General features: G+C 40.2%; 1 protein-coding gene across 1 annotated transcript in view; it reads left to right on the forward strand.

Moving 5' to 3' along the window:
* The window catches only part of LOC142295074 (proton-coupled folate transporter-like), a 541653-nt gene that overhangs the window by 32796 nt on the left and 495497 nt on the right, over positions 1-13360 (forward strand). The window lies entirely within an intron of this gene.

The raw sequence follows: 13360 nt of genomic DNA on the forward strand, positions 1-13360 counted from the left end.
GCCTCCTCCTTATACTGCTGAGATACACCGGGGCCAAGAGCTGATATCTCTTCTTCAAACCACACCAACCACTGGCTTTTTGGGGCAGGGATTCCCGTCCCCAGTGCTTGTCCGTCAGACATCTGGGAGAAGGTGGACTGGCTCGCACCCACCAGTAGATCAATTAAGACCTCTTTACTCAGTCCATGGTAGTTCAGGCCAAGATCTCTGGCTCTCTCATGTAGACTGGATGCGGTTCAGTCTCTGTATTCACTCTGAATGAATGAGCTCAGGCTGAGCTCTGTTGATCCCACTGCTGCCACCAGTTGTGATGGGGTCCTTCTCCCATATCACACAATCAACAGAGTGAGAGATGGCTGTACAATCCAAAGAGCATTTATTCCAAGCAAATCAAATGGTCCATAACATAATCCACAAAACCAAGGGTGAAATTAGTAAAGAAAACACAAATATAGTCCAGTAATGGATAAATGTCCAGGTTTCTCTGAAGAGCCGCACCTTCAGCCCAGAGGTTCAATCTTCGTCATTCTCTTTTCAAGTTCTCAAACAGACTGCCTCGTCCCCCCAGATAAGCAGAAAGTTTACAGAAGGTGGATCCCAGACCCCCTTCCCCCAGTCATAGCCACAGGAACACTACAGGGGGTGATTACCTACAGACAATACAATGTAAACACAAGCAATACAAATAATGGACAGTGAACCAAGCGTAAAATACGAACCTACACAACATGATACACAGTACACCATATCCCACCATCACATCTGGTTTTCAAGAACCGCTCTCTTCTAACAGGACATTATTTCAAAATATGCCATAGATACAACAATTTGTCAGACAGACAGAATTTTAGAGAGATTTTTCCTCCAATTTAATGATGAATATACACAGAGATTTGAAAGGACCTGTCAGTCTCTGACATTTCTGTTTCAGTAAGTTAACAAGATAATAACCATTTTGGACCACATCTTCTTGTAACTCTCCTTTGTTCTGTACTTCTTCTTCTTAACAGGGTCCTGAAATCTCTATTTTATAAAATATGGAATTTTGTAAAAATTAAATAGAATTAAATTCTACTTGAATAAATTTGCTCAACTCTACAATAAGAAAATGTTATTTTAGCTATATGTCATAGAAGCTATTGACTTTAGAGGCACAATTGTAACAAAAGATAACAGCATGGAATAGCAGCTAGATTTATTAATTTCCTCTAGAGGAAGCACTTTAGGATCAATTAATTATACATTGAAAATCCCATTAATGTAACTGGCTTTGAAAGTGTTAAAATAGCATCCAATAATAGCTGTGAAGTAAAATACACCAGATTTCCATGTCAACTAATGTTAGTTGAGTTAATGATCACAATAACAGATCTTGATGGAAATTCTAAATGCCTGTGATTTAAAATGAGTTGCAGAGATGTCTTTTTTGTAAAGTGCAAGGTGCGGTGTTACAAAGTAATGCAACTCAATAACTCCATCAATATTAAGTCAGGATGAAAAATTGGTTAAAGCTGTTGAAGCAACCAACCTTTATGCAAGGAAAGCAGCATGGAATTATTTTCACTTGTCAAAATCAATAGACTGTGTGAGTAGCTATTAAGACGGTATCCATAACTGCTAGAGATCGAATTACAAGTCATTATCAACTAATCATGCAAAACAGGAGTTATATATGTACAAAAGATGGTGACTATAAATATATATGAAATAAGTAATTCTATTGACCATAACAAAACGGGCTCTGCTTACAATTTGTGTTGCCCTAGTCAGTGAGACAGGTTCTGCCGTCTTGTGCTCTTGATGATGGGCTTATGTGCATCCGGCTTGAAAAAAATCAATGACACTTCAACTTTTTTTTCTTGATGGTGAAAAAAAGTGTGCTATTTTTCCGGACTGTCCAGGAAATTATGGATGTTTGGCAACCATGTGCTCATGCTAAGAAAGAACCTGTATAAACCAACAACCAAAAAGCAGGTAGATTTAATGTTCTTTAGAAAGAAACATATATATATCTAGACATATATATCTTTAAATATAAGACCACAATGTTTTAATCTACTGTAAATAGATAGATATATATTGATTGCATTTTGTGTTTAAAAAAACCACAAAAACTAAATAAAAGTGTCCTCATTTTGCAAAGTGTGCATGTTTTAAAAACGTAATTTCTTTGCATATTTCCTTCTTTTAATAGTACATACCACCCAAATCCAGCAGTCTGTTGCAGGTGCTTATTTTGGATGTGAGCCTATTGCCTACTCCTCTCATCCTATCCTTTAAGTCCTTAACCCCTGAAGGGCGAAGCCAATTTTGTGCCTAATGACCAGGCCACTTTTCGCAATTCTGACCAGTGTCACTTTATGAGGTTATAACTCTGGAACACTTCAGTGGATCCCGATGATTCTGAGATTGTTTCTTGTTTCTTGACACATTGTACTTCATGATAGTGGTAACTTTAGGACAATAATTTTGCTTTTATTTGTGAAAAAATCAGAAATTTGATGAAAATTTAGAAAATTTTGCAATTTTCAAACTTTTAATTTGTATGCTCTTAAACCTGAGAGTTATGCAACACCAAATAGTTTATAAATTACATTTCCCACATGTCTACTTTACAGTAACGCAATTTTTGAAGCAACATTTTTTGGGGTTAGGAAGCTTGAAGGGTTCAAATTTCATCAGCAATTTCTCATTTTTTCAACAAAATTTACAAAAGCATATTTTTTAGGGAACACATCCCTTTTGAAGTAACTTTGAGGGGCCTACTTGACAGAATATACCCAAAAGTGACACCATTCTAAAAACTGCACCCCTCAAAGTGCTCAAAACCACACCCAAGAAGTTTATTAACTTTTTAGGTGCTTCACAGGACTTAAAGCAATGTGGAATGAAAAAAAAAAAATTTACCTAAAAATGTTGCTCTAGCCCCAATTTATTAACTTTTAGAAGAAATAGCACAATAAATCAGAACCTACATTTGTTACCAAATTTCTTCTGAGCACGCTGATACCAACATATGGTCAGAAACCTCTGTTTGTACAAATGGGAGGGCTTGGAACAGAAGTAGCAATATTTGAATTTTGAAACACAAATTTGACTAAAATAGATTGCGGGCATCATGTTCCATTTGCTGGGCCCGTAAGGTACCTAAACAGCAGAAACCTCCCAGAAGTGACCCCATTCTGGAAACGAGACCTCTCATGTATTTTATCTAGGGGTAAAGTGAGCATTTTTAACCCACAGATACTTCACTCACAGACTTTGATAATATTAGGCCGTCATATTGAAAAGTTTCATTTTTTCACAAAAATATTGATTTACCACCAGATTTGTCACTTTTTCAAAAGTTAATGCCAAAAAATGGACTCCCCAGTTTGTTAACCACTTACATATGAGTGCAGTGATATCCTATATGTCATCAGAAAGGTCTGTTTGGACAAACCATAGGGCTTGGAATGGAAGTAGCAATATTTGAATTCTGGAAAGCAAATTTGTCTGAAAAAGATTGCAGGCACCATGTTGCATTTGTAGGGCCCCTAAAGTACTTAACCAGCAGAAACTCTCCACAATTGACACTATTTTGGAAACTACATCCCTCAAGGAAATTATCTAGATTTTTGATGAGTACCCTGAACCCCCGGGGGCTTCACTGAAATTTATATTGTTGAGCTGTGAATATAAAAAAAATGCATTTTTACCACAAAATTGTTACTTTAACCAGATAGGGTTTTTTTCTACAAGGATATAAGGAAAAATGCACCATAAAATGTATTGGTCAATTTCTTATGAGTACGCAGATACATCATATGTAATGGAAAGTAACTGTTTGGGCGCATGGCAGGTCTCAAAAGGGAAGGAGTGCCATTTGACTGTAAAATTGGCTGGAATAATTAGTGGACACAATGTTGCGTTTTTCAGCGCCCCTAAGGTGCCTAAACAGTGGAGTTCACCCACCTGTGACACCATTTGGAAACTAGACCCTTCAAGGAATTTATCTAGGCATTTGGTGAGAACCTTGAACTCCTGGGGGATTTGCAGAATTTTTTAACGTTGCGCTATGAAAATAAAAAAATAAATGTTAACCACAAAATTGTTACTTTAACCAGATAGCATTTTTTTTCCACAAAGGTAACAGGAAAAATGCACCATAAAATTTATTGTGCAATTTCTTCTGAGTTCACTGATACTTCATACAGTCATGAAAAAATTTGGGCACCCCTATTAATGTTAACCTTTTTTCTTTATAATAATTTGGGTTTTTGCAACAGATATTTCAGTTTCATATATCTAATAACTGATGGACTCAGTAATATTTCTGGATTGAAATGAGGTTTATTGTACTAACAGAAAATGTGCAATCCGCATTTAAACAAAATTTGACAGGTGCAAAAGTATGGGCACCTCAACATAAAAGTGACATTAATATTTTGTGGATCCTCTTTTTGCAAAAATAACAGCCTCTAGTCGCTTCCTGTAGCTTTTAATGAGTTCCTGGATCCTGGATGAAGGTATATTTGACCATTCCTGTTTACAAAACAATTCCAGTTCAGTTAAGTTTGATGGTCGCCGAGCATGGACAGCACGCTTCAAATCATCCCACAGATTTTCAATGATATTCAGGTCTGGGGACTGGGATGGCGATTTCAGAGCATTGTAATTGTTCCTATGCATGAATGCCTGAGTAGATTTGGAGCAGTGTTTTGGATCATTGTCTTGCTGAAATATCCATCCCCTGCGTAACTTCAACTTTGTCACCGATTCTTGCACATTATTTCCAAGAATCTGCTGATACTGAGTTGAATCCATGTGACCCTCAACTTTAACAAGATTCCCGGTGCCGGCATTGGCCACACAGCCCAAAAGCATGATGGAACCTCCACCAAATTTTACTGTGGGTAGCAAGTGTTTTCTTGGACTGCCGTGTTTTATTGCCTCCAGGCATAACGCCTTTTTGTATGACCAAACAGCTAAATCTTTGTTTCATCAGTCCACAGGACCTTCTTCCAAAATGTAACTGGCTTGTCCAAATGTGCTTTTGCATACCTCAGGCGACTCTGTTTGGGCATGCTTGCAGAAACGGATTCTTTTGCATCACTCTCCCATACAGCTTCTCTTTGTGCAAAGTGCGCTGTATTGTTGAGCGATGCACAGTGACACCATCTGCAGCAAGATGATGCTGCAGGTCTTTGGAGGTGGTCTGTGGATTGTCCTTGACTGTTCTCACCATTCTTCTTCTCTGCCTTTCTGATATTTTTCTTGTCCTGCCACTTTTGGGCTTAGCAAGAACTGTACCTGTGTTCTTCCATTTCCTTACTATGTTCCTCACAGTGGAAACTGACAGTTTAAATCTGTGAGACAACTTTTTGTATCCTTCCCCTGAACAACTATGTTGAATAACTTTTGTTTTCAGATCATTTGAGAGTTGTTTTGATGAACCCATGATGCCACTCTTCATAGGAGATTCAAATAGGAGAAGAACTTGCAAGTGGCCACCTTAAATACCTTTTCTCATGATTGGATACACCTGCCTATGAAGTTCAAAGCTCAATGAGGTTACAAAACCAATTTAGTGCTTTACTAAGTCAGAAAAATGTAGTTAGGAGTGTTCAAATCAAGAAATTGATAAGAGTGCCCACACTTTTGCACCGGTCAAATTTTATTTAAATACAGATTGTACATTTTCTGTTAGTACAATAAACCTCATTTCAGAAATATTACTGAGTCCATCAGTTATTAGATATATGAAACTGATATAGCTGTTGCAAAACCCCAAATTGTTATAAAGAAAAAAGGTTAACATTAATAGGGGTGCCCAAACTTTTTCGTATGACTGTGTGTGGTGGAAATCAACTGTTTGGGCGCACTGCAAGGCTCGGAAAGGAAGGAGTGCCATTTCCACTGCAAGATTGGCTGAAATCATTAGCGAACGACATGTCACATTTGGAGAGCCTCTTAGGTGCCTAAGCAGTGGAGCTCCCCCAAATGTGACCCCATTCTGGAAACTAGACCCCTCATAATTTTACCCAGGGGTATAGTGAACATTTTGAATCCACAAATAATTCACAGAATTTAATAATCTTAGGTCATCATATTGAAAATTTTCATTTTTTTCACAAAACTGTTGACACATATAGCATTAGGCACCCTCATGTAGTATACAGCCCGCATATAGCACAATTCAGACCCAGATAGCATTAGGCACCCTCATGTAGTATTCAGTCCCTTTATAGCACAGTGCAGAGTCAGATAGCATTAGGCATCCTTATGTAGTGCACAGCCCGTATATAGCACAGTGCAGAGCCAGATAGCATTAGGCTTTCTCATGTAGTGCACAGCCCCTATATAGCACAATATAGCCCCCATATAGCACAGTGCAGACCAAGATAGTATTAGGGATTCTCATGTAGTATACAGCCCCTACATAGCACAGTGCAGACCCAGATAGCATTAGGTATCCTCATGTAGTACACAAACCTTATATAGCACAGTGCAGAGCCAGATAGCATTAGGCATCCTTATGTAGTGCACAGCACCTATATAGCACAATGCAGAGCAAGATAGCATTAGGCTTCCTCATGTAGTGCACAGCCCCTATATAGCACAATATAGCCCCCATATTGCACAGTGCAGACCCAGATAGCATTAGGGATTCTCATGTAGTATACAGCCCCTACATAGCACAGTGCAGACCCAGATAGCATTAGGTATCCTCATGTAGTGCACAAACCTTATATAGCACAGTGCAGAGCCAGATAGCATTAGGCATCCTTATGTAGTGCACAGCACCTATATAGCACAGTTTAGAGCAAGATAGCATTAGGCATCCTCATGTAGTTCACAACCCCCATATAGCACAATACAGCCTCAATATAGCACAGTGCAGACCCAGATAGCATTAGGAATCCTCATGTAGCATACAGCACCTAAATAGCACAGTGCAGACCCAGGTAGCATTAGGCATCCTCATGTAGTACACAGACCCTATATAGCACAGTGCAGAGCCAGATAGCATTAGGCATCCTTATGTAGTGCACAGCCCCTATATAGAACAGTGCAGAGCCAGATAGCATTAGGCATCCTCATGTAGTGCTCAGCCCCCATATAGCACAGTGCAGACCCAGATACCATTAGGCACCTTCATGTAGTATACAGCCCCCATATAGCACAGTGCAGAGCCAAGTAATATTAGGCATCCTCATGTAGTACACAGCCTCTATATAGCACAGTGCAGACCCAGATAGCATTAGGCATCCTCAGGTAGTACACAGCCCCTATACAGCACAGTGCAGACCCAGATAGCATTAGGCATCCTGACGTAGTACACAGCCCCTATATATCACAGTGCTGACCCAGATAGCATTAGGCACATTCATGTAGTATACAGCCGCTATATCATTTAATGCACCCCATGATCGTCTGGCCACAGTGATTGAATACATGCTCACTTTCCTCGTTCCCCCACTGCTTTGGTCTCCTCGGTTCTTCCACTGCTGTCATTCTGACTTCTCTGCAGGCGCGCAGTAAGGACGTCACTGCGCTCTGCTGTTGAGCAGTCAGAGCGCCGACAGACACAGTGGGGAGAATGGTAAGAGAGGAAGCGCACCACTCCATCTCATTATTGCTCTCAATTGTATTGGCATTCGGCAACTGCAATGCCGATACAATTGAAGACGCAATCCTCAGCTGTGGGAGGCCGGTGATAGCGCAGGCACCAGGTCACCATGAGTAGCAATACGCCACTCCTGCCACCGTGAGTGGGCCCCCCACGGCAGCCCAAGGCCCCGGCATTTGACCGGGTTTGCCGGGTGCTGACGTCGGTCCTGGCAGTACCCCATATGTGGCTGTACATTACTATTTGAGTACACGGTTGGGATCAGATGAGAAGGAGGACAACTTGTTATGTAGAATGCAGATTCCATTTGAATAGATTATAGCCTCCTCTAACTTAACCCCTAGGGTGCCAGATCTCTCCACTGTGAGAAAAAGGTCTAACATCTATTTCAGCTGAAAAACAAGATATTTTGCTTAATGCTATGACGTAATGCCACAATGAATACTCTGGAGGTAAACATATAAAATCCATTAAAAGCCAAATAATTAAGGGCCACAGGCAACAGTCCAAGAAACTGTTTCATAGCTAGAAAAATATAAAGTTCTTTTCATGAATGAATGGAAACTGCCAGAAATAAAAGGGAAAGAAGAGAAGAAATATGTGGGAAATTAAGATAAACCAATAATTATCTTTAAGTATCCATTTCCTCTTTGATAGTTAAGATTTTCTGCCTCAAGGTCTGAAATAGATCTTAAACTCAGGATTTTTAAACCAGAATTTTTTAGCACCTTGTTTGATATCTGCTTACATTATTATCTTTGGTTGAAGATATTTTAAGGAAGTGGGTAGGCTGTGACCCTTTTTGAAATTCAGGTGTCCTTCATGGGTCTTTGAAGTTTAGTTTTTGACATAAGACAATAGTATTTTCTCAGATTTTGCTTAATTCTTCCTTAGGACATTACAGTTTAGCTTTTAGTCTGATGAGTGATGACCAGTTAGCTATCAGACAGCTATCCAAACTGTTACGGGGGCTGTCTGATAATAACCGAAAGGAGTATCAGACAGTCAGGGTCCACCGTGCAAAGACTTTGCTGCAGACTATGGCAGAGTGCAATACCTCTGTTAACTCACAGAAGGATATAATAAGTAAGTAAAGCAATTCCTCCCTTACTTGGAGGGTGTGTGGAATGATCTCTGTTAATAATCACAGAGACAAAGGCAATGTGTGCGAAATGGCACCTACCTAGGTCCGCTCTTCTAGTGGTGCAAAAGAGACGAACAGCAGCGTAAGCCGCACAAAGCTCCTACCTGCGTTCGCTCCACTAGTGTGCGAGGACACGAACCACTAGATATGGCACCTGCCTAGGTCCGCTCTTCTAGTGGTGCAAAAGAGACGAACAGCAGCGTAAGCCGCACAAAGCTCCTACCTCTGTTCGCTCCCCTAGTGTGCGAGGATACGAACAACTGCCAGACGCAGTATAAGGAACGTTACCCTAGCGGCAACGTCCACCTACGAGTAGAATCACAAGGCCCAGCCAGACCATGTGCCTCAGGCACCTGCCTATGTCCGCTCCCCTAAGAGGTAAGGATACGGACAGCAGCCGAAGCTGTAAGGTATAAGAACGCTATCCTGCCGGTAGCGCTCACCTAGCATAGACAGAGGAATGCCTAGAGGAACGCGCACAGAGCGTCTACTCATATGCATGAACCAAGAGGACTGAGCACCATGCGGCGTGTGTCAGGGTCTTATATAGACTCTGTGCCTCATCCAAGATGGAGGACACCAGAGCCAATCCGCTGCCAGAACGACAGGAGTGACATCATGCTGGCCTATCACCGAGCAAGACGTCACAAGCACATGACCAGCGACCAATCGGCATAGAAGGTGTCAGAGACATGTGACCTCGTGTCAGCGATGATGTCACCCGCACATGTGCAATGGCTCCAAGATTGGACTTAGTCTCCAGCGCTCGCACATGTGCAGTAGCAAGAAATCTGGACTTAGTCTCCAGCGCTCGCACATGTGCAGTAGCAAGAAATCTGGACATAGTCTCCAGTGCTCGCAGCAACCGTAACACCAACCGTCACATTTTCATGTTTTTTTTTGTCTAAAGTTTTTTTTTTGTCAGAGTATAAAATTATGGAGATTAGGCTTGACTCAGACGAGCATATGGCATCCGATGCGACAGCAGCGGATGTGATATGCTAATGACTCCCGGCTCAGACTTTGCTGCGAGCATGAGCCGAGTGTCATGCGACTGTGACCCGATCCTGCAAATAGGTCACAGCTGTGAAGCTGAGGGCGGGCGCTTTGGAGGAGAGGGAGGGGTTAATCCCCCCATCTCCTCCATTGTCAGCCTGTGCGTATATCGCACTGCACCGGGAAAACATCCGAGTGCAGTCCGATGTATCCCTCGCACCCATTCACTTGATACGGGATACGGCTCCAGCAGAAAATCGAAGCATGCTGCCGCTTTTCTCGCATCCAGAATCTGGATGCGAGAAAAGCTGACTAACTGCTCTCCCACATTGACTAGCATAGGTCAAAGTGCAATGCAAGATTTTCTCGCATTGCACTCGTCCGATTTTCACGCTCATGTGAGCATACCCTTAAGCTCACCATGTTGGGTTTTTTTTGAGCCCATGAAAAAAGCACTATGCAACAGAGATAACAAAAATTCTGTAGATCTCACTATATCTGAGTATTGTAGGCATAGTATACCTTAGTTCTTTTATATAATGTGTTACACTTTATCCACAAACAGACATACAAAATTTTGACCACGAAAAATATATATGAGTTTAAATGTTTTACATTAAGGAATTTAGATTGTGAGCCCCAATAGGAACAGTGATGCTGATGTGCGGATGTATGTGAAGTGCTATGGAATTAATGGCGGCATATACTGTAAGTGAATAATTATTATTATTATTATTAATAATAATAATTATTTAAATGGATGCAAGTTTTGTGTAGAAATTGATTTAGAACCTTTAATCAGCTAATTTTTATTTGATAATTTACACAGATTTTACCTAATATTTAGTATTAGTGATAGGTTACATATTGGTAATGTACACACCAAAAGGATACTTTCTAAAGCCTCTAAAAATATAAAAAAATAATAATCTTTCATAGGCTACATGAGCCTTATCAAACTAATGCATCTAAAAAAAGGTAACTTTAGTTAGAGTTTTTAAATAAAACATATTTTTATGCATAGAGTGCCTATCTAACTTTAATTAACAAGAGACACACTGTATTTTAAGTTTGTATATTAGTTGTAGGCACAAAACTGTAGGATATTTTTAATTAACTCTGTTTGCAAGTTCCACATAATATTTTAACTCTAGTATATCTGAGCTGAGTGTCTATACCTACAACACCTACACTACAGCAACATGGCTATAATCGTTCAAAATACAGTGCCAGCCACTTTCCATTTATTTTACTAATTTAGAGCATTGCGTCACTCAACCAGTGCAAACCTCTAAGTGTCTTATTTAAAAATGCAAAAAGAGTACTGGTGAACAGAGTAAAGAGAGGCCGAACTGGGCCCAGCCTTAAAAGTGAGGCCGACATGACTGGATTAGGACAGGAATTAAAGTGGGAACAAGTGATTGGGGTTAGGCAGGGGTTAACGATATTTAGAAGAGGTGGAAATTGAGGATTTTGAATTGTGCAATGTGATTCTAGTTAATGGAGGAGGGAACAATAAGGGGTTTATAAAGACTGGTCAGTCAGTGGGGTCATCCATATTGTGCGGCAAAAAAAACGGAGCAATCTCCCACTCACCCTCCTAATTTTTCTTTTCTGGTCATAGCAGCATAGCGAAGGGGAGGAGGGTCCCCAAAGTTGAAATTTTGGGTTTGTGGCGAAACGGTGGGGGAGGAACCTGTAAGGTGTGTGGACTCTTTATATGCCGGCAGGTAGAAGAATCCCGTGGTAGGCCTGGTGGGCCGCAAGTTGGGGGCGTGTGTTTAGATGAGGCCAGGTTGTTTGTTAACTGGTGCCTCCGAGCCGGTGATTGAGCGACTGGGGGTAAAACATCAGTCTGGCTACAGTTTGGGTAGAATACCCATCGGCAGGTATGGGGCTTCGAGGACCACCCTTCAGTTCTGTTGAGTATATTTCTGTTATTTATGTTGTTTTTGTTACAATAAAAGACTGTTGTGGCCAATAAAATCCATATTGGTGTGCAGTCTGTTTATTTCAGGGAAGGCAAGGGTGGGGGAGTTTATTTAAAGTCTTGATTAATGACTCAACTATACCCGTGGTCATGTAAAAGGAAAAAAAAAATAAGCCTCATCATTTGCCTGATCATTTCCCAGGTAGAATGTGGGAGGTTTTAATGCTAATAGTAACAGCAAGCAGTCAATATGGTTTCTAAAATATGATGGACCTGTTGTTTTATCATCCACTGTGCCAACCTGTTGCTCATCAGTAAACAAAGATGCTTCAGATGTACGAACAGGTTTAAAACAATTGTTTAAAAGAACTGAAGTCCTCAGTGGTTGATACTTTTTAATGGCTAACTGAAAAGATGGTAATAATAGCAAGCTTTCGAGACTACGCAGGTCTCTTCATCAGGTTCAATGAGCCTGATGAAGAGACCTGTGTATCGAACAGGTTTAGTCAGACTTGGACTGTGTGCTTTTTTTGAGCAAATACTCTGAGCCCTGACCTGATGGACTTCTGGGTCAGCAGAATGGACTATTTGCTGGGTTTGGCCATTTGTGAACTGTATTTCCTACTTCAAGTGTACTGTAAAAAAAAAGCATTTAGCATGGCACATAGAAGTGTACAAATATTGCCCACAACAAATATGCAAAACATTACAATTGTGAAAATCACACCTTTGTCTGATGCCAATGAGTAAATCTATTATTGCTAACAATGGGATTGGCTACTTATCAACTGCTCAAGTTTCCAATTCCTGACTCTCCATCATGTTCCTTGTTTAACTGCTGAAGCTGTGTCTAGCGGTGCTGCCTCTTTGCACATGGACATCTACTGTTTACCCATTATGTTCTATACTATATGACTGCTGTCACTACACAGCTATACTTTTCCTGCCTTTCTGTCATGTTCCAAACAGTACTAAAGCTGCTGATAACCTTACACTGCATAGGATTAATATAATAAACATGGAACTGCTCTTAATAAAGGATACCTTTCTACATCTAAAAGAAGCCATTGCTTCTTCACTTTCCAAACACCAAGTTTGTGGCTTCTTTTCAAAAACTGATAACCTTTTGACAGCTTTAAAAGCCATTGCCCTTTTGATACTTTTTGAACTACTTGTAAAAATGCCAGTGGTTTTTCCAATCTTTCAGAAAGGAATAGTTTTTGGACTGTTTTAATTGTAAAATGTCTGATATTTCAGTATTTTATTTAAAATAAACCAAAACAGATTTTTAACAGTTGTAACCATAGCCAGATATTTGGAGATCACTTTGACATTAGTAAGTCTCTGATTGCATTTAAGAGCTTTAAAAGTGTTGTACAGAGAACTAGATGACCTCACAGTGTCATCTGCATTTTGCAAGACATTTGTAGGCTTTGGAGCACTTTCAATTTAGGCATAACCTCAAATTCAATCCAAATAAAATTTTTGGAAAAGTCAAACTCAAAACATTTTTTCAGAAATTTGTCTTTCTCTAATTGTAAGGAAGGGGGTCCATTTTGAGCCTGGCAATCAGAGACAACATAAACTAATTCTCATATTTTGCATTAGTAGTCTGTTCAATTTTGTCCCGAACAGTCATTTATTTATTAACGGCAATACTTTACATGTGAAAAAAAGA

This window comes from Anomaloglossus baeobatrachus, chromosome 3, assembly GCF_048569485.1.
Source record: "Anomaloglossus baeobatrachus isolate aAnoBae1 chromosome 3, aAnoBae1.hap1, whole genome shotgun sequence".
NCBI classification, from domain to species: Eukaryota; Metazoa; Chordata; class Amphibia; order Anura; family Aromobatidae; genus Anomaloglossus; species Anomaloglossus baeobatrachus.